Source organism: Capra hircus, chromosome 7 (genome assembly GCF_001704415.2).
Source record: "Capra hircus breed San Clemente chromosome 7, ASM170441v1, whole genome shotgun sequence".
Classification (NCBI taxonomy): Eukaryota; Metazoa; Chordata; class Mammalia; order Artiodactyla; family Bovidae; genus Capra; species Capra hircus.
The window spans coordinates 36,208,636-36,228,204 of record NC_030814.1 but is presented as its reverse complement, the minus strand read 5'-3'; positions in this window follow the sequence as shown (position 1 = coordinate 36,228,204).

The window sequence follows — 19,569 nt, the reverse complement described above, 5'->3', positions numbered from 1 at the left end:
ATTGATATTTCTCCCAGCAATCTGGATTCCAGCTTGTCCTTCATCCAGCCTGGCATTTCGCATGATGTACTCTGCATAGAAGCTAAATAAGCAGGTGAGAATATATAGCCTTTTAGTACTCCTTTCCCTATTTGGAACCAGTCTGTTGTCCCAGTCCGGTTCTAATTGTTGCTTCTTGACCTGCATACAGATTTCTTAGGAGGCAGGTCAGGTGTTCTGGTATTTCCATCTCTTGAAGAATTTTCCACAATTTATTGTGATCCACATAGTCAAAGGCTTTGGAGTAGTCAAGAAGGCAGAAGTAGATGTTTTTCTGGAATTCTCTTGCTTTTTCAGTGATCCAGCAGATATTTGCCATTTGATCTCTGGTTCCCCTGCCTTTTCTAACTCCAACTTGAACATCTGGAAGTTCGTGGTTAACGTACCTTTGAAGTTTGACCTGGAGAATTTTGAGCATTACTTTACTAGCATGTGAGATGAGTGCAATTGTGTGGTAGTTTGCACATTCTTTGGCATTGCCTTTCTTTGGGATTGGAATGAAAACTGACTTTTTCTAGTCCTGTGGCCACTGCTGAGTTTTCCAAGTTTGCTGGCATATTGAGTGCAACACTTTCACAGTATCTTTTAGGATTTGAAATAGCTCAACTGGAATTCCATCACCTCCACTAGCTTTGTTCATGGTGGTGCTTCCTAAGGCTCACTTGACTTCGCATTCCGGGATGTCTGGCTCTAGGTGAGTGATCACACCATCGAAGTTATCTGGGTCATGAAGATCTTTTTTGCATAGTTCTTTTGTGTATTCTTGGTACCACTTCTTAACATCTTCTGCTTATGTTAGGTCCATAACACTTTTGTCCTCTATTGTGCTCATCAACATAAAATGTTCCTTTGCTATCTCGATTTTTCTTGAAGAGATCTCTAGTCTTTCCCATTCTCTTGTTTTCCTTTATTTCTTTGTATTGATTGTTGAGGAAGGCTTTCTTATCCCTCCTTGCTATTCTTTGAAACTCTGCATTCAAATGGGTATATCTTTCTTTTTTTCCATTGCTTTTAGCTTCTCTTCTTTTCCCAGCTATTTGTAAGGCCTCATCAGACAACCGTTTTGCCTTTTTGCATTTCTTTTTCTAGGCAATGTTCTTGGTCACTGCCTCCTGTACCATGTCAGGAACTTCTATCCATAGTTCTTCAGGCACTCTGTCTATCACATAATCCCTTGAATCTATTTCTCACTTTCACTGTGAGGGATCTGATTTAGGTCATATCCGAATGGTCTAGTGGTTTTCCCTACTTTCTTCAATTTAAGTCTGAATTTGACAAAACCACTAAGTCAGGGGACCATGGGTTGGGAAGATTCTCTGGAGAAGGGAATGGCTAACCACTCCATTATTCTTGCCTGGAGAATTCACTGGACTGAGAAGCCTGACAGGTTACAGTCCATAGGATCACAAAGAATCAGACAGGACTGAGCAACTTTGACTATTAGTTACCACAACATAAGCTAGCCTACCCTGACTGATATGTTGAAACTCCAAAATATAAGTTGGAATTTTGGGGAATATGTTGATTAATTTTGAGGAAAGTTCAGAGCTTACAATCTTACACAGTACGCTTCTTTCAAGAAAGCAGTTCAAAGTGGCTCCTCTAGTACAGGACTGCTCATTTCCTACGTACAACATCCAAAAACATTTCCTGGTTTTCTTTGGTGGGACCAGTGAATAGTGCCTAAGCCAAAGTTACCCTGTGAACACTGAATATGAGGAAAGCCAGTGCTCCCTGAGATGGCACACTACCCAATAAGAGTGACACTCTGGGAGATGTAAATTCCCGGAGCCTAGGAAGAAACAGATACTGGCCCTTGGGTTGAATTCTTTGAACAGCTCTGATCTCAGCTTCCAGTTCTCCATGAAACCATCCAGGCTACCTGGGAAGTCTGAGATTTAAAAAAAAAAAGAAAAATGTTAACGTGCCAATGTGGTCTCCTTTCCTCCTTTTTTTTTTTTTTTTTTTTCCTGTGTGCTTGTTATAAGTCCATAGCAACAAAACAGTCTGGGCTTGACTCTCCTTGAAAATTGTAAAGTTGCTACTCCTTTTCTAACCAACATGTTTTCAAAAGCTGGAATGCTATTTGCATGTTCTTTTAGCCTAAATGTCCTACAAAGTCATAGTCTAAGTATTCTATACTTTTGAAGTGTGTTTACATCATCTGCCTGCAATGCAGGACTGCCCAGGGTTTGATCTTCGCCTCAGGAAGATACCCTGGAGAAGGGAATGGCTAACAAATGATAATCTGGGGATTCAGAAATGTTATGTGTTGCTTTTCTAACTTCCAAGTTTGCCTGTGTGTGTGTGTGTGTGTGTTTATATCAGAAACTAAAATGAATGCTGCTGTTTCTTTTCACAAGAAAGCTCAGTTTATCTTTAAAAAGACAGCTTTGCAACTAAAATGACCTAGAAGGACATGTGCTTCTTAGCATGCTAATTGCTTTTGCCTGAGGTGGGATAAATACTTTGTAGCTGGCTTTGCATTTCCTAAGCTACATATGTAGACACTCTACATCCAGGAAGGAAATTCACTTAATGTGCTTTGTAACTTTTAGGACTGACTACACAGGGGACCTGCAGGTACCACTATGCTTTCAGCATGTAATTTTGCAAATGCAGTAATTATTTTTAAAGATATGTGACTGCTCTGTTGAAAAATACTGCGAGAAGAGAGAATTCATGGTGTATTGGACCACAGAAAACTGGAAAAGTGATTCCATTTTTTAAAACTTTTAATTAACAGTATTTAGTTTCTTCAAATATTCAGGTGAAAATCATAGATGCCAAGTCCTTATTCAGGTGAAAATCATAGACGCCAAGTCCTCATTAACAATGAGTTTACAGGGATTGTAATATAAAATTATACACAATGATAAAACCATTAAAAACCCAACAGTTTATATTTTCTTTGTTTATAAAACCGTGAGCACCCACTTTAGGAGATTTTAAAATTCTCTCATAAGACATTATAATCAAGAGCACGGCTGGAGCTATCATCTTCAAGTTAACTGATTTACCAATTTTGTCCATCAGAATTCACTCCCACTGCTTCTGGTAACAGAATGAGTTTTATTTGAGAACCTTCTCCCCTACTCTCAGTTAATGTAACTTACTTTATCTGACTACCTCTTGTTCAAGGAGATAGTATGTGACCAAGGCTTATAAATGAGAGCATAATGACCCCCTACTATAAATGGCTAGTTCAGGCATAGAAACAATCCAATGCATACTAATGAAGTTGGAGACATTTGTTGCCATGAAGAAAAGAAGCTCTATTGGAGAATGACTTTTCTCACTGAGGAGCCAACATAAAAGGAAGACAAAAGCCAAGAGAAATGGCTCTTAGTATCACATAAGCCCCCAAATCCAGATACTAATGGACAACCTGGAGTTTTTTAGTGACTAGAGGCAATAAATTCTATTTTGATTAATTCAGCTTGATATCAGTTTTAGTCACTTTTGTGTTTTGATTTGTGCAATTAAGAAAATCTGCAAGTAAAAGTACACTTGACCACCACGCTTTTTTGCATAGAATCTGAAATTCACTACTACAATCAACTTCTGAAAAAGCTCCACTATTATTGATAAGACTGATTTCCTCTTACTGTTTGTTGTTCACTCACTCAGTCAGGTCTGACTCTTTGCAACACCATGGACTGTAGCATGCCAGGCTTCCCTGTTCTTTACCAACTTCTGAGAGCTTGCTCAAACTCATGTCCATTGAGTCAGTGATGCCATCCAACCATCTTGTCCTCTGTTGTCCCCTTCTCCTCCTGCCTTCAATCTTTCCCACCATCAGGGTCTTTTCTAATGAGCCAGCTCTTTGCATCAGGTGGCCAAAGTATTGGAGTTTCAGCCTCAGCATCAGTCCTTCCAATGAATATTCAGGATTAATTTCTTTAAGATTGACTGGTTTGATCTTGCAGTCCAAGGGACTCTTAAGGGTCTTCTCCAACACCATAGTTCAAAAGCATCAATTCTTTGGCGCTCAGCCTTCTTCACAGTCCAACTCTCACATTCATACATGACTACTGGAAAAACCATAGCTTTGATTAGATGGACCTTTGTGGGCAAAGTAATGTCTCTGCTTTTTAATATGCTGTCTAGGTTGGTCATAGCTTTTCTTCTAAGAAACAAGTGTCTTTTAATTTCATGACTTCAGTCACCATCTGCAGTTACTTTGGAGCCAAGAAAATAAAGTCTGTCACTGTTTCCATTGTTTCTCCATCTATTTGCCATGAAGTGATGGGAACAGATGCCATGATCTTCATTTTTTGCATGTTGAGTTTTAAGCCAGCTTTTTCACTTTCCTCATGACTTGCTATAAATGGTCCATCTCCTGTGATAAATAAGCTAGAGAGCAAATGTTGTTGTGGGAGCATGGGAACACATAGGAGAGTGCTCAGCAAAAGGACTGAATTTATACACTACCAAGATAGATAACTAATGAGAACCCACTATGTGGCACAGGGAACACTACTCAGTCCTCTGTGGTGAGCTAACTGCAAAGGAAATCCAGAAAAGAGGGGATATATGTACACATACTGTTGATTGATTTTGCTGTACAGTAGAAACTAACACAACATTGGAAAGTATATTCTAATAAAACTTAAAAAAAAAAAAAAAGGTTCCAGGAGGAGGTACCACATAAGACCAAAGGATGTGTACAAGTCGTTAGTAACTGTATGCATGAGATGGTTTGGAAAGAGAAAACATGAAATAAACAGCAGGCTTGAGGGGGTTCCAGAAGCAGGGAAGGAATAATGATAGAGAAAGATATCCAAGAGTAAATACTGGATATTTAGCTCCAGAGTTCCAGAGATGCAGAGTGTGAATCATCAGCAAATCTTTGGAATTTGAGGCCATGAGAGTAACGGAGTTTTCCTAGAGAGTGTAGAGACTGGAGAAATGTAGAATGTGGAGTCTCAAGACTGCGGACAAACACGATCAAAGGGCACTGAAAAGGAAGGAAAGAATTATCCACAGAAGGAGACTGAAGAACAAGGAGTCTAGCATCACACGGGTCAAGAGAACATGTTTCAGGGAAAAAGTAGTTGTTCTTAACAGGGACAGTGTAGAGAAGTTAAATAAGTTAAGGCTTGAATAGTGGTCATTACATTTAACACCTAGAGAATGGTTCATATCTTGGATGAGATCAGTTTTAATGGAGTGGTGAGTACAGAAGACAAATTATCATGTACTGAATGTTTGGTGAAGAAGAGAAGAAGCAAAGACATTCTTTCAAGTAGTTTGACCCTAAAAGGGAAGAATGAGATTTTGGTGGCTTAATGGGGGGTTATTAGATTGGGAAAATTAAATATGAATACATATTTGTTCAAGTTGACAGTTATTTGAGGATTTTTAAATTTTTCTTTTAAAGAAGAAGTTGGGAGAAGCAGAGGTTTAAGATCTGAGAGAGAGAGAGGAAAAAAAAAAAATGCTAGTGGATAATTAGGCACAAAAAACACCAGATGGAGACACATGGAAACTAGCTTACCTTTTCCTTTGTGTTGAAAAATACAAAGCATGGCGTTTCCATGAGCAGCACTGAATCTTCACGTATCTAAATATTCTAGCTCGACTCGGGTAATCATCCCTTCGCTATATGCTTTTGTCTTCAAAATTCCTGAAGGATTCAGGCATCAGACGTTGGTACATTATGCACTGAGTGGTTTTATTTGTTCTCTTAAAAGAAGAGAAAACAAAGAGAATCTAGGAAAGCAGAAATGCTACTGTCTCATCATACTTTCAGAATTTATACAGACACACCTCTTTTTTAAAAATAGAATAATAAGTGAGGCAAACGTTTCAAATTGCACGGTTCTTTTCAATTTAACCACACAAAAACCGTTTTTTTTTTAATCTATCTTTCTACCCTACCTATCATCTATATTTCCAACTATCATCCATCTATTTTACCTACTTACTTTCTGTTTCAGATGAGAAAATTTAACTCTATAATTGCCCCGTATTTTATGGAGTAATTGTGTTTCCTCAGTAAATCTCTATTCAATATATTAAATATAAAAATCTGGAAATATTCCTTCAGTTAAAGAAAAGGACAATCAGGAATGAAACCTTCAACAGATCCTTAAAAATATATTTGAGGAAGTTACTCTATTAAAAATATAAACAGGCAGATGTCCTCTGTAAATACAAGTATTTGACTGATTTCAGAAATATCCTTTACTCTCTTGGCAAAAACATTTGGATTCTGAATTAAAGCATTCAAATACAGATGGATTAAATTCAGCAGATAATTAGCTCTTTATACAACTATCTCACATTTCAATCCACAAAAATCATACAGGATGCAATGTACATTTAATTTATGAGTATCATTAATTCCACTGCTGTTTTAACCAGTACTCAAAAAGAATATTGAAGACTTTGCTACTATACGGCTTAAAGCCGTAAGTATCTCCCACATTCAATCTAAAAGACATTTCATGACAGATGGAAATAAAAAATGATATGGAGTTACAACAATCTGAAAATGACCTTATATTTCAGTAAATTTATAAGCTTTGCCCATTTACAGTTCTTTTTAAAAGTATCACAGACATTTTAAATTTCTTCATATATCTTTCTTTGGGCAGATGCAAGAAAGCCAAATAATCACTAACAATCCATCAACAATATAATGGAATTTATGCTTTAGCAAATTGACTAAATAATGGCTCACATTTAGGAAAACGGACCTCTTAAATGGCCTAACTATAGTCCTCATCTATATTTTAGAGCTCTTTCTTCTGAAGGCTTTAAGCACTGTATAATTGGGTTGATAAGTAATGCACTATATCATGTGTTTGCTCTAGGGCAAACAAAACAAACCAACTAGTCTAGAAAAACAACTCCCAACAAGAGTGAGAGAGAAAGAGGCTGGGGCATTTCCTAGAAACAAAATGAATTTGGCATATTCCAGCCTCAGGCAGCCAAGGAAGCCACAAGAAAATCAGAGAAGCTTAGGACAGGTGGAACTCAGTTGTATAATAACTACAATTTAGCCTACTTGGAGGGGAATGTAAATTAAATTTCACAGGCTTCACAGGCAGAATTAAAAAGCACTGCAAAACCAGCCAACATTCTCTTCAGGCTAATTCATGTTACTGGAGTCTAGGAGATACTGTATACATGAGATTACCCACCCACCAAAATGGAGAAATGAGACTCAGTGCAGCAGGTAATGTGTTCCTTCAGAGGAAATTAGAACATATGGTAGCAGCCAACTCTACTAACATGAAAGTGATAGTTTCTTTTGATTATAAATTAATATAACCCTTGACTTTTATCCCTCATGGCCCATTAAGAGAGAGAAAACAAAGTACAAATCCCATATTGCAAAATAAGTCATATAAATTATTGCAATCATATTCCACTTTACATGGCCTTATTATGACAAATTTTAGTCTGGTTTTACTCTTAGCAGCTGCCTTTTTTTAAATGACCCACCAAGCTGACCACATACGAGACAGTTGTTCAAAAACAGTCTTGCCCTTGATTATCAACAATACAATTCAGTAGCCCATATAGTAATTTTTGAGGAAATCGAAGTCAACATCAACTGAGCTAAAAAAATCATCAGCATCAGGTCAGCCAGAGTGACAGATCAGCTAAACAAAAAGATTATTTTTTCACAAATAGGTCACCTTTCAGAATTAAAAAGCTTTGTGTGATCTTGCAAAAGTAATCCAACTAGACTCATTTAATAATTTTTTTCTCTGTTTTGAGGCAAAATAATTAAGAAACCAGTGATATTTTTCTTCATCATGGTTTTTATTTATATACTATAACTACATTTGGAAAGGGTTGTTGGGAAACTATGAACAGAAAGCCACTCTGCTGGGGTAAGTCAACTGACATTTCCCTGGTGGTCAGTTTAGAATCTGCCTTACAATACAGGGGACATGGGTTTGATCCCTGGTTGGTTAACTAAGATCCCAAATACTGTGGAGCAAGCAAGTCTACATACTGCAACTACTGAGCCTACATTCAGAACCTGGGCAACACCACTAGACAGGCCATGCACTGCAACAAAGATCCTGTGCAAAGATCCCAAAAACCACAACTGAGACCCCGTGAAACCCAGTAAATCAATAACATTTTTAAAAAAGAAAAAAACATGAAGACTTCCAAAAGGGCAGACACAAGAGAAGCTTGAGGAACCTAGGGGGCAGAAACAATTGGATAATCACCTTAGTCAATCCTTCCATGAATGACTCAAGAGTCAATTTCTCAGGAGAAAAACCTGTACTTAGGTTTCATGTCCATCTCTTGGCTGGTTGAGCATGGGATACTTTGTTTTTGTTGAGCATGGGTGTACCTATGGCTGATTCTTGTTGATGCGCAATTATCCTTCAATTAAAAAATAAATAATTTTTTATAAAAGTACCCCAGAGATTATACATAATGAAGATAGGCAAAGGAGAGAATTTATAATCAAATATCTGGCCTATAACTTACATATATTCTTGGATAAATTAATTCTCTATAAAAGTCATCCACATTTTCTTTTCCTTGAAAATTTGAAGAGAGAATAATTAGCTTTCACACTAGTAAGCCTATACTGTACTTGCCCACAATGTACCAGCTAACACATAATATAAATGGGGAACTGGAAATTAAATCAAATTAGGTTTTGTGACACTCAAGGCATTACTAATAAAAATAGGAAAGGCAACTAAGTTTACAGTACAATAAGATCTATGCTAGATGCACATGGATAATGGAATTTTTGATGAAGCAATTTGTGATTATTCTACAAGAAAGAGAAAACAGATCTTTAGACAGAGAAATGTTACAGGGCCCACCATGCATGCCAGTGTGACACTTCATTGTTAGAAAGCAATGAGTGCTTGCAAATTGACTCTAAACTGAAATTTAAGGACATGAGTCTGAGTGAACTCCGGGAGATGGTGATGGACAGGGAGGCCTGGCGTGCTGCAATTCATGGGGTCGCAAAGAGTCGGACACGACTGAGCCACTGAACTGAACTGAACCTTCTTTTGTCATAATATACCTGGTACACTAAGGGAATAGCAAAGCACTCCAGTATCCTTGCCTCAAGAAACCCATGAACAGTATGAAAAGGCAAAAAGACAAGACATCAGAAGAGCACATAAATAGATCCAGAAAGAACGAAGAGGCTCGGCCAAAGCAGAAATGATGCTCAGTGTAGATGTGTTTGGTGGTGAAAGTGAAGTCTGATGCTGTAAAAAACAATATTGCACAGAAACCTGGAATGCTAGGTCCTATGGACGGTAGTCCGACAGACTCCTCTGTCCATGGGGTTCTCCAGGCAAGAATACTTGAGTGGATTGCCATCTCCTCCAGGGCATCTTCCTGTCCCAGGAATCGAACCCTCATTTCTGGTGTCTCTTGCACTGGCAGGTGGGTTCTTTACCACTAGCAGCATCTGTGAAGCCCCATATGCAAAATACATCATGCAAAATGCCAGGCTGGATGAATTACAAGCTGGAATCAAGATTGCTGGGAGAAATATCAAGAACCTGAGATACGCTGATGAAACCACCCTAATAGCAGAAGGTGAGGAAGAACTAAGAGCCTTTTGATGAGGGTTACAGAGGAGAGTCAACTGCATATCTGAAGTTACTGAGATTTGTCCCGGCAATCTGAACGTCAGCTTGTACTACACCCAGATCGGCACTTCACATGAGTTACTCTGCATATTAAGTTAAATAAGCAGAGTGATAATATACAGCCTTGACATACTCCTTTCCTGATTCAGAACCAATATCTTGTTCCATGTCAGGCTCTAACTGTTGCTTCTTAACCTGCATACAGATTGCTCAGGATGCACATCAGGTGGTCTGATAGTGCATCTCTTTAAGAGTTATTCACAGCTTGTGATCCACACAGTCAAAGGCTTTGGCATAGTCAATAAAGCAGAAGTAAATGTTTTCTGGAACTCTCTTGCTTTTACAATGATCTAGTGGATGTTGGAAGTTTTATCTCTGGTTCCTTTTCTAAATCCAGCTTGAACATCTGGAAGTTTAAGGTTCACGTATTGTTGAACCTTGGCTTGGAGAATTTTGATCATTACTTTGCTAGCATGTGAAATGAGTGCAAAAGTGCAGTAGTTTGAGAATTCTTTGCAATTGCCTTTCTTTGGGATTGGAATGAAAACTGATCTTTTCCAGTCGTGGAAAGCAAAGAAAAACTAAAGAGCCTCTTGATAGAAGAGAAAGAGGAGAGTTAAAGTGTTGACATAAAACTCAACATTCAGAAAACTAAGATCATGGTATCTGGTCTCATCACTTCATGGCAAACAGATGGGGAAATAATGGAAACAATGACAGACTCTAATTTTTTGGGCTCCAAAATCACTGCAGATGGTGACTGAAGCCATGAAATTAAAAGATGCTTGAGCCTTGGAAGAAAAGCTATGATCAACCTGGACAGCATATTAAAAAGCAGAGATATTACTTTGCCAACAAAGGTCCATTTAGTCAAAGCTATGGTATTTCCAATAGTCATGTATGGATGTAAGAGTTGGACTATAAAGAAAGCTGAGCACTGAAGAATTGATGCTTTTGAACTGTGGTGTTGGAGAAGATTCTTGAGCATCCCTTTGACTGCAAGGAGATCAAACCAGTCCATCCTGAAGGAGATCAGTCCTGAATATACACTAGAAGGACTGATGCTGAAGCTGAAACTCCAGTACTTTGGCCACCGGATGCAAAGGACTGACTCACTGGAAAAGACCATGATGCTGGGAAAGATTGAAGGTGGGAGGAGAAGGGGACAGCAGAGGTTGAAATGGCTGGATGACATCACTGACTCAATGGACATGAGTTTGAGCAAGCTCCAGTAGTTGGTGATGGACAGGGAGGCCTGGCGTGCTGCAGTCCATGGGGTCGCAAAGAGTCAGTTAAGACTGAGCACCTGAACTAAAATAAACTGAACTGAAAAAGGAGAGTGAAAAAGCTGGCTTAAAACTCAACATTCAAAAAACTAAGATTATGGCATCTGGCCCCATCACTTCATGGCAAATCAGTTCACCTCAGTTCAGTCACTCAGCTGTGTCCTACTCTTTGTGACCTCATGGACTGCAGCATGCCAGGCCTCCCTGTCCATCACCAACTCCCAGAGTTTACCCAAATTCATGTCCATTGAGTTGGTGATGCCATCCAACCATCTCATCCTCTGTTGTCCCCTTCTCCCCCTGCCTTCAATTTTTCTCAGCATCAGGATCTTTTCAAATGAGTCAGCTTTTTGCATCAGGCGGCCAAAGTATTGGAGTTTCAACTTCAACATCAGCCTTTCTAATGAACACTCAGGACTGATCTCCTTTAGGATGGAATGGTTGCAACTCCTTGCAGTCCAAGGGACTCTCAAGAATCTTCTCCAACACCACATGCAAAAGAATCAATTCTTCGGTGCTCATCTTTCTTTCGAGTGAAACCCTCACATCCATACAAGACTACTGGAAAAACCGTGGCCTTGACTAGACAGAACTTTGATGACAAGGTAATGTCTCTGCTTTTTAATACGCTGTCCAGGTTGGTGGACTGCAGTCCATGGGGTCGCGAAGAGTTGGACACGACTGAGCGACTTCACTTTCACTCTTCACTTTCATGCATTGGAGAAGGAAATGGCAACCCACTCCAGTGTTCTTGCCTGGAGAATCCCAGGGACGGGGGAGCCTGGTGGGCTGCCGTCTATGAGGTCGCACAGAGGCAGACATGACTGAAGCGACTTAGCAGCAGCAGCAGCTAGGTTGGTCATAACTTTCCTTACAGGAATAAGCATCTTTTAATTTCATGGCTGCAATCACCATCTGCAGTGACTTTGCAGCCCCCCAAAATAAAGTCTGACACTGTTTCCACTGTTTCCCCATCTAGTTCCCATGAAGTGATGGGACCAGATACCATGATCTTAGTTTTCTGAATGTTGAGCTTGAAGCCAACTTTTTCACTCTCCTCTTTCACTTTCATCAAGAGGCTTTTGAGTTCCTCTTCCCTTTCTGCCACAAGGGTGGTGTCATCTGCATATCTGAGGTTATTGATATTTTCCCGGCAATCTTGATTCCAGCTTGTGTTTCTTCCAGTCCAGCGTTTCTCATGATGTAGCCTGCATAGAAGGTAAATAAGCAGGGTGACAATATACAGCCTTGATGTACTCCTTTTCCTATTAAGAACCAGTCTACTGTTCCATGTCCAGTTCTAACTGCTGCTTCTTGACCTGCATACAGATTTCTCAGGAGGCAGGTCAGGTAGTCTGGTATTCCCATCTCTTTCAGAATTTTTTAGTTTACTGTGATCCACACAGTCAAAGGCTTTGGTGGTGAAAAACTGGAAACATTGACAGACTTTATTTTCTTGGGCTCCAAAATCATTTTTGATGGTGACTGCAGCCATGAAATTAAAAGATGCCTGCTCCTTGGAAAAACAGGTATGACAAATCTAGACAGCATATTAAAAGTCAGAGACAAAGGTCCATATAGTCAAATCTACTGTATTTCCAGTAGTCATGTGTGGATATGAGAATTAGACTATGAAAAAGACTGAGTGCCAAAGAACTGATGCTTTTGAGCTGTGGTGCTGGAAGCTGGAGAGGACTTTTGAGAGTTCCTAGGAGAGTAAGGAGATTAAACCAGTCAATCCCAAATGAAATCAACCCTGAATATTCATTGGAAGGATGATGTTGAAGCTGAAGTTATAATACTTGACCACCTGATGTGAAGAGCTGACTCACTGAAAAAGACTCTGATGCTGGGAACCACTGAGGGCAAGAGGAGAAGGGGACAGCAGAGGAAAAAGTGGTTGGATGGCATCACCGACTCAATGGATTGGAGTTTGAGCAAACTCTGGGAGACAATGAAGGACAAGCAAGACTGGTGTTCTGCAATCCATTGGTTTTGAAAGTGCTGGACACAACTTGGTGGCTGAACAATAGCTAACTCTTCCCCTCTGTCAGGTTATTCCTCCATCTATTGCAGAAGAGATAATTTTATTGCTAAAACATGGAGAAAATAATGACAAAAACTCTCTTGAGCTTTGGAGGACACTGAAGAATACACAATGGTATGTGTGGGTGTGTTTGGTGTGTGGTGTGTTTGGGGATGACATTTCTCGTATGTAAATATATCCTCTGAGATTTATCTAAAATTATCTAGCTATGCAAAGCCTCTAAACATTTGCAAAACAAAGTCTGGACTGCATACTATGAGCAAATATTTAGACATGTAAAGAGGTAATATTTTAATACTTTCAGTGCAATAAAGGAACTCACAGTCTATTAAACTTCAATACTTGCTCTAATCCAGGGCATCCCCCTGTGACTTTTTAAATAAATTTTAAATATATATTTGTGATTAAGAGTAATAACATAGCAGAACTTATTTAAACCACAATAAAAGGTTTATTAAACATCGGTAAATTGCTTGGGATTCTTCAGGGAAAGTTCTTTTCCTTCTCCTGAACTAGTGCTCTCCTTCTCTGCAGAGTTTCATCAACTTCATGCCCCCTGAGTGGGATTAGAATTCCTGCTGCTACAGTAAAAAGCTTCTCTCAAGGTGTTTTTCCATAAATGGCTAGTATCCCAATAGAATAAATTGAAAAGGTCATTGAGAAACCTTTGGAGTCCCAGCAGAAAAGGCAGCAAGTGAGGCAACAGAACCCTAAGGAAAATATGACCATTTTGGTCCACACTATTTTTCATCCATTCTATCAGTAAAGTTAACATAGCAATAATATTTTCTTTTCTCAGAGGGTGTTACAACTCCTCTCCTCTAAAGAACACACACATTTTCCGCCTGATGAAGCCAGTTTGCTAATCAGCCAAGGTGCACTAAAAAGTCAAGTGCAATCAGGTATTAAGAGACAAGTGATTATGGTAAGTATTTAAGAATCAGAAGCAGAAGTCATATTAGATGCAAATGCTTCTGTTTCTAAACTTAGAAAGTTTTTCTTTGTGACATTTAATTTCTGTTCTCGCCTATATTACCCATCTGCTTTTCTACTTAACATTTTGCATTTAGTCCCAGCATCAACTTCTCCTATTGGTTTATGTCAATATGAAGCTGGTTCCTCTCCAGCAAAGTCGATCTTGAAGGAGTTCTAGTGAATCATAGTGGGGTAAAGAGATGAGTTATTTAGCCACTAGTCAATATGCTTTATGTTCAGTTCATTGACTAGAAAATGGAAATACCACTTTTTAAAATATGAATCTTTAATATGGTCAAATCAGGGTATATTTCATGGGAACCAATCTATGTTCCAATAAGTCTTCACGCTAACACATGATAATAATGACTGAGCCAGACATACTTAAAGACTATTCTGATATGGAACCATGGTAACTACGTGTGGATCATGTTCACAGGCTTATTCTTCCATACAAACAGCATGGGTTAAAGATAGGCATTCATCATGCAGGGACTTCACACTACCTTGCCTCTGACAATGTAAAGTACAGAGAAATAAAATTTATCAATATTTGGGAAAGTTTAAAGGATTGCAAAGCTAAATGAAAATGTTTTTCCCTAACACAGTGTTTCTCAACCATAATAGAATATATTTTTTTTAATGTGAAGGCTATTTAAGAGTACTCATATCCAGAGTCCAACAAACAAACCTAAAAGTTAAGGTTTTCTGAAGATGAGCCCCAGGCCCTGGTATTATTAATATCTCAAAGTCCACAGGTGCCACCCAAGTGCTAGCTACTAGGATTGAGATTCACTACCCTAGAAAGCACACAAACACACTCAACAGCCAAAGTAGTCATTTTAAGTTGATCGTGAAGGAGATTTAAATATTTTTCCCTGAGTTTCTAAGAATAATAGACATAGATGTATCAAAAATTAATAACAGTGAACTTTCTCATCAACTTTTTGTTGAATAAGAAATGTTTACAAATTTTCCAAGATACATTCCAAGCTAATATACAAAGATGAAAAAGTCCACATTTTCATAAAATATACAGTAAGCACAAGCATTTGTCAGTTTAGGGCCATTGGGGGAAACCTGATAGGTCCCCAAGAACCAAGGGCTTCGTGGAGCAGAAACTGGTGGCACTAGTGGTAAAGAACCTGCCTGTCAATGCAAGAGATGGAAGAGACGTAAGTTTTATCTCTGGGTCGGGAAGATCCCCTGGAGAAGGAAATGGCAACCCACTCCAGTTCTCTTGTCTGGAGAATCCCATGGACAGAGGAGCCTGGGTGGCTACGGTCCAGAGGGTCGCAAAGAGTCATACACGATTGAAGCGACTTAGTACACTTGTGATATTATAGTTGCTTCCATTTTCTCTTAATACTTCAGATATTTTCCAAGTACTTCTCAAAATGCTACTTGAACACAAAGCATTATATTCTTGGAAGACATCTGAAATATGTTAAATAGTAAATTGATCCTACCATTAAAAGAAATTAGAGTATTAACTTTTACCTGTTATTTCTGTCAGGTTTTTCTCCATCTATCATGAATTTGTTATCAAACAGAGGTATTTTCTAGATTTTTTTTTCTGTTAGCTGAATGAATTATTCATTTAGAAAACTTGTTTTTCAGTTCTCTTTCCTCTCTCTTGATTCTCCTTCATATAACACCGTCACTTGTATCTGTTGTCTTCCTATTCACTATTTCCAAAATTCTTTTCTAGCATCTGAAGTCCTATCCCATTGGTCTGTGTTTGGATATTTTGTGATTCCTGGTGTGGGTCAGGAAAGCAGGAATGGTTCAGATTATTCATGGCACATTTGCCGAAAATGAATGTCTAATGTCATTAGAATACTAATGAAGACAATGAGACCCAAGTGGCCCAGATTAGCCTAATTCACAATAAAAGAACCCACAGGTGTGAATGTGAAGATAAGGACACAACCCATTAATTGTCATACTTTATTTTTTTTAATTATCTTAATGTTCCCACATCCCGTTAGCTCTTGAACATGTTGGGTTGCCCAAAAAGTTTGTTCAGGTTTTTCTGTTAAGATGTTACAGAAAAACCCAGAAGAACTTTTTGACTAACCCAGTATTACCCAATTTTTGCTGGCTCCAGACCACCTTCGGAGAAGGCAATGGCAACCCAGTCCAGTACTATTGCCTGGAAAATCCCATGGACGGAGGAGCCCGGTAAGCTGCAGTCCATGAAGTCGCTAAGAGTTGGACACGACTGAGCGACTTCACTTTCACTTTTCACTTTAATGCATTGGAGAAGGAAATGGCAACCCACTCCAGTGCTCTTGCCTGGAGAATCCCAGGGACAGGGGAGCCTGGTGGGCTGCTATCTATAGTGTTGCACAGAGTCGCACACGACTGAAGCGACTTAGCAGCAGCAGCAGCCAGACCACCTTTCCCACTCATGGGATACAGAATCCCTTGCAAAATCCAGCCAAAATAATTTTTGATGTTTCCATGCACTTATATTTACTTAAAAATAATTTTTGGATTTTGATGCTGCTGATGTACCTCATTTATGCTTCAAATCTTATATTCCATAATAATCCAACAATCTTTTATTAAACAAAGATTCTCTTCACGGGTTACCCACAGTAAAGTGCTCAGGGCACTGAAATGTCCCTCAAAGATTAAGATCTTTTAACTAACAGTCTATTTCCCCCACAAGATGAAAAACTGTTTATCATTTTTCTTGATCAGAGGAGTGTTAGTCACCAAAACACATCTAAAAATCTGCTTACTTTTGAAGATAATGTTCTGTTGTGAAATCTAGTTAAATCAGACCACATAGTCTCTTAGTCTCCTTTGCCATATAAATGCCACAGTCTTCCCCTCTCCCCAGTCCACAGTACAATAGTTAAACCTGTATCTGCTTGTCACTGATACAGTGTGAGTGATTATCCTTATGTAAGTCATAGGATGCAAATGACTATGAGAGAGTTGGTAGGGGTCCCCTAGCTTTACCTTTGAGTTATATAAATCTGAATTATGACACCATTAATGCTGCTATGTGTGATTTTCTTGCATACACAATAGCAACTCCTTGAGAAGGACTGTATCCCCAAATTTTGACTCCTTACTACAGTTCAGTAAAGATGTATGGGATAGTCATACAAATGAAATACCAGAGGATTATTAAGAGGTGGGAAAAGGTTAGGTATATCTGAAATATACTTGTCTATGTTCCATAGCATTCTTTTTCACTGAGAACCTGGTTTCTCCCCTAGCCTAAAAAAATACAAAACATATAAAAAACTTCATAAAGTCCTCTTTATCCTCCTCTACCTCAGCCAACAGAGAGGGCACTGCTGCTCTTGTTTCCCTTGGAAGAGGATTTCCCTTAGAACCAGCTTATCAGAGCACTTCTTCCAGCAATAAATGTTAAATCTATCTAATGCTACGTCGCTTCAGTCATGTCTGACTCTTTGTGACCCTATGGACCACCGTCCACCAGGCTTGCCTGTCTATGGGATTCTCTAGGCAAGAATACTGGAGTAGGTTACCATACCCTCCTCCAGGGTATCTTCAAAATGCAAGGGTTGAACCCTTGTCTTTTTATGGCTCCTGCACTGGCAGGCAGGTTCTTCACCACTAGTGCTACCTGGGAAGCCCATCTATCTTGCTGCTAAGTTGCTTCAGTCATGTCTGACTCTGTGCGACCCCATAGATGGCAGCCCACCAGGCTCCCCAGTCCCTGGGATTTTCTAGGCAAGAGTAATGGAGTGGGATGCCATTGCCATCTATCTTGAGTAGCATCAATTCTGCACAAGTAGGGCCCACTGTGGAATGCTTTACTGTGCAACAGTTATCTGTTACCAAAAGAACATTGGAAAGGTTGATGTGATCATTTTGTTCAGTTTGATTTCTAGATGCTAAACCTGATAACCTGATATACAGCCTCTCTTCTGAGTAAAAATATGACTCATGAAAGCATATTCAAGCTCCATTCAATCAGATTCATGCTTATATCCTTTCTTTTCAGGAGGGAGGGAGAAATGATATTTTCTGATATTATAGCAAAGACCAAATTAGTTTTTCTCTTCTTAATATGCTTTGCAGCTCCCGATTTCCACCTCAAACTCAGCCAGAGTCATTGATCTTTTAAAACATAGGCCTAGCACAGTGTCCTGTACATTTACATTTTCATCACTTCAGTAAGTATTTATTGAGATTCTACTAATTCCTCAATAAATATTTATGATAGTCATATAACTCAAAGTTGGAAGGAAGATAAATTAAGACTATAGAAGTATAAACGTAAGGATAGCATTACTCAGTACATGTGGAAATTTTCAGAGCTAGGACCATTTTTCAGCATCTAGCAAGGTGACTGGACTCAAGTCAATATTTGCAGAAGTGAATTGTGGACCAATCAGGAAATAAGATCTAAACTAAGAAATCAGAGCGAAATTAATTTTATCTGAAAATCAGTAAAAAGGGTAGTCAAGGAATAGAAACCTTTAAAGAAGAACATGGGTATCCTATTTTTCTCCCATGCTTACTCCTGGAATTCTGTAGGAACATGAAGAACTATGTCCATTTTCTTGCCCATATTACAGTCTTAGTCATAGGAGCAAGACATAAGAAGGATTTGCTTTGGTTAAACAGCAAGCACATTTGCATAGGGCACTATTAGAGAATTCAGGACTCAGTGTCAAATTAAATACTGCAGACATTGTAAAGTACATAGGACTGTAATATTATTGTTGGTTTCATAAATATGATAAGATTTAGGCTACTCTCATTTAATAAATTATCTAAGTGTTTCTCCTAAATATAGATCACAACATACTTCCATCTCTAAAAATACAAATAAAATATTCCTCATGAATAACATAAACTTTATGTGTGTGTGTGTGTGTGTGTGTGTGTTTCAGAAACACCAAATATATTTTATGTGTTGATCACAATTTGTCTGCCAACCTGTGAAAAGTACTCCAGGACATGTAATGCTTGTCCAAAATCACTGATTTAAATATTTTGACACAACTTGATTGGTAAAATAGTTGATAACTCATAAAATAAGTTCTAAAATGTTAATCGCTCACATTTATTCCACATATGATTATTTTGTGACAACTGTAACATAAAATATCTGAATACTGATAAAACTATTTGATATATTTTTGCTTATAAAACAGTCTCTGGTATGATGCTTAGGAATCTACTAGTTTACATAAAGACATTAACTGTTGGACAATCTGAATTTCTAGGTAAGCAGATATTCAGGAACCTATCTAGAAAATTCCAAGAGCATAAAAGGGAATATTTAGTTTTCTATAATGTTTTTAATAACTTGACTCTGACAAGATTCTAAAACTGCACAACTTCTGCTGGCATGGAAATCATGATTAAAAAAAAAAGATGGAAATAGGCATTACTAATCAGAATTTGGTCCACTGATAGAATGTGGTCTACTGGAGAATGGAAGGGCAAACCACTTCAGTATTCTTTCCTTGAGAACCCCATGAACAGTATGAAAAGACAAAATGATAGGATACTGAAACAGGAACTTCCCAGATCAGGAGGTGCCCAATATGCTACTGAAGATCAGTGGAGAAATAACTCCAGAAAGAATGAAGGGATGGAGCCAAAGCAAAAACAATACCCA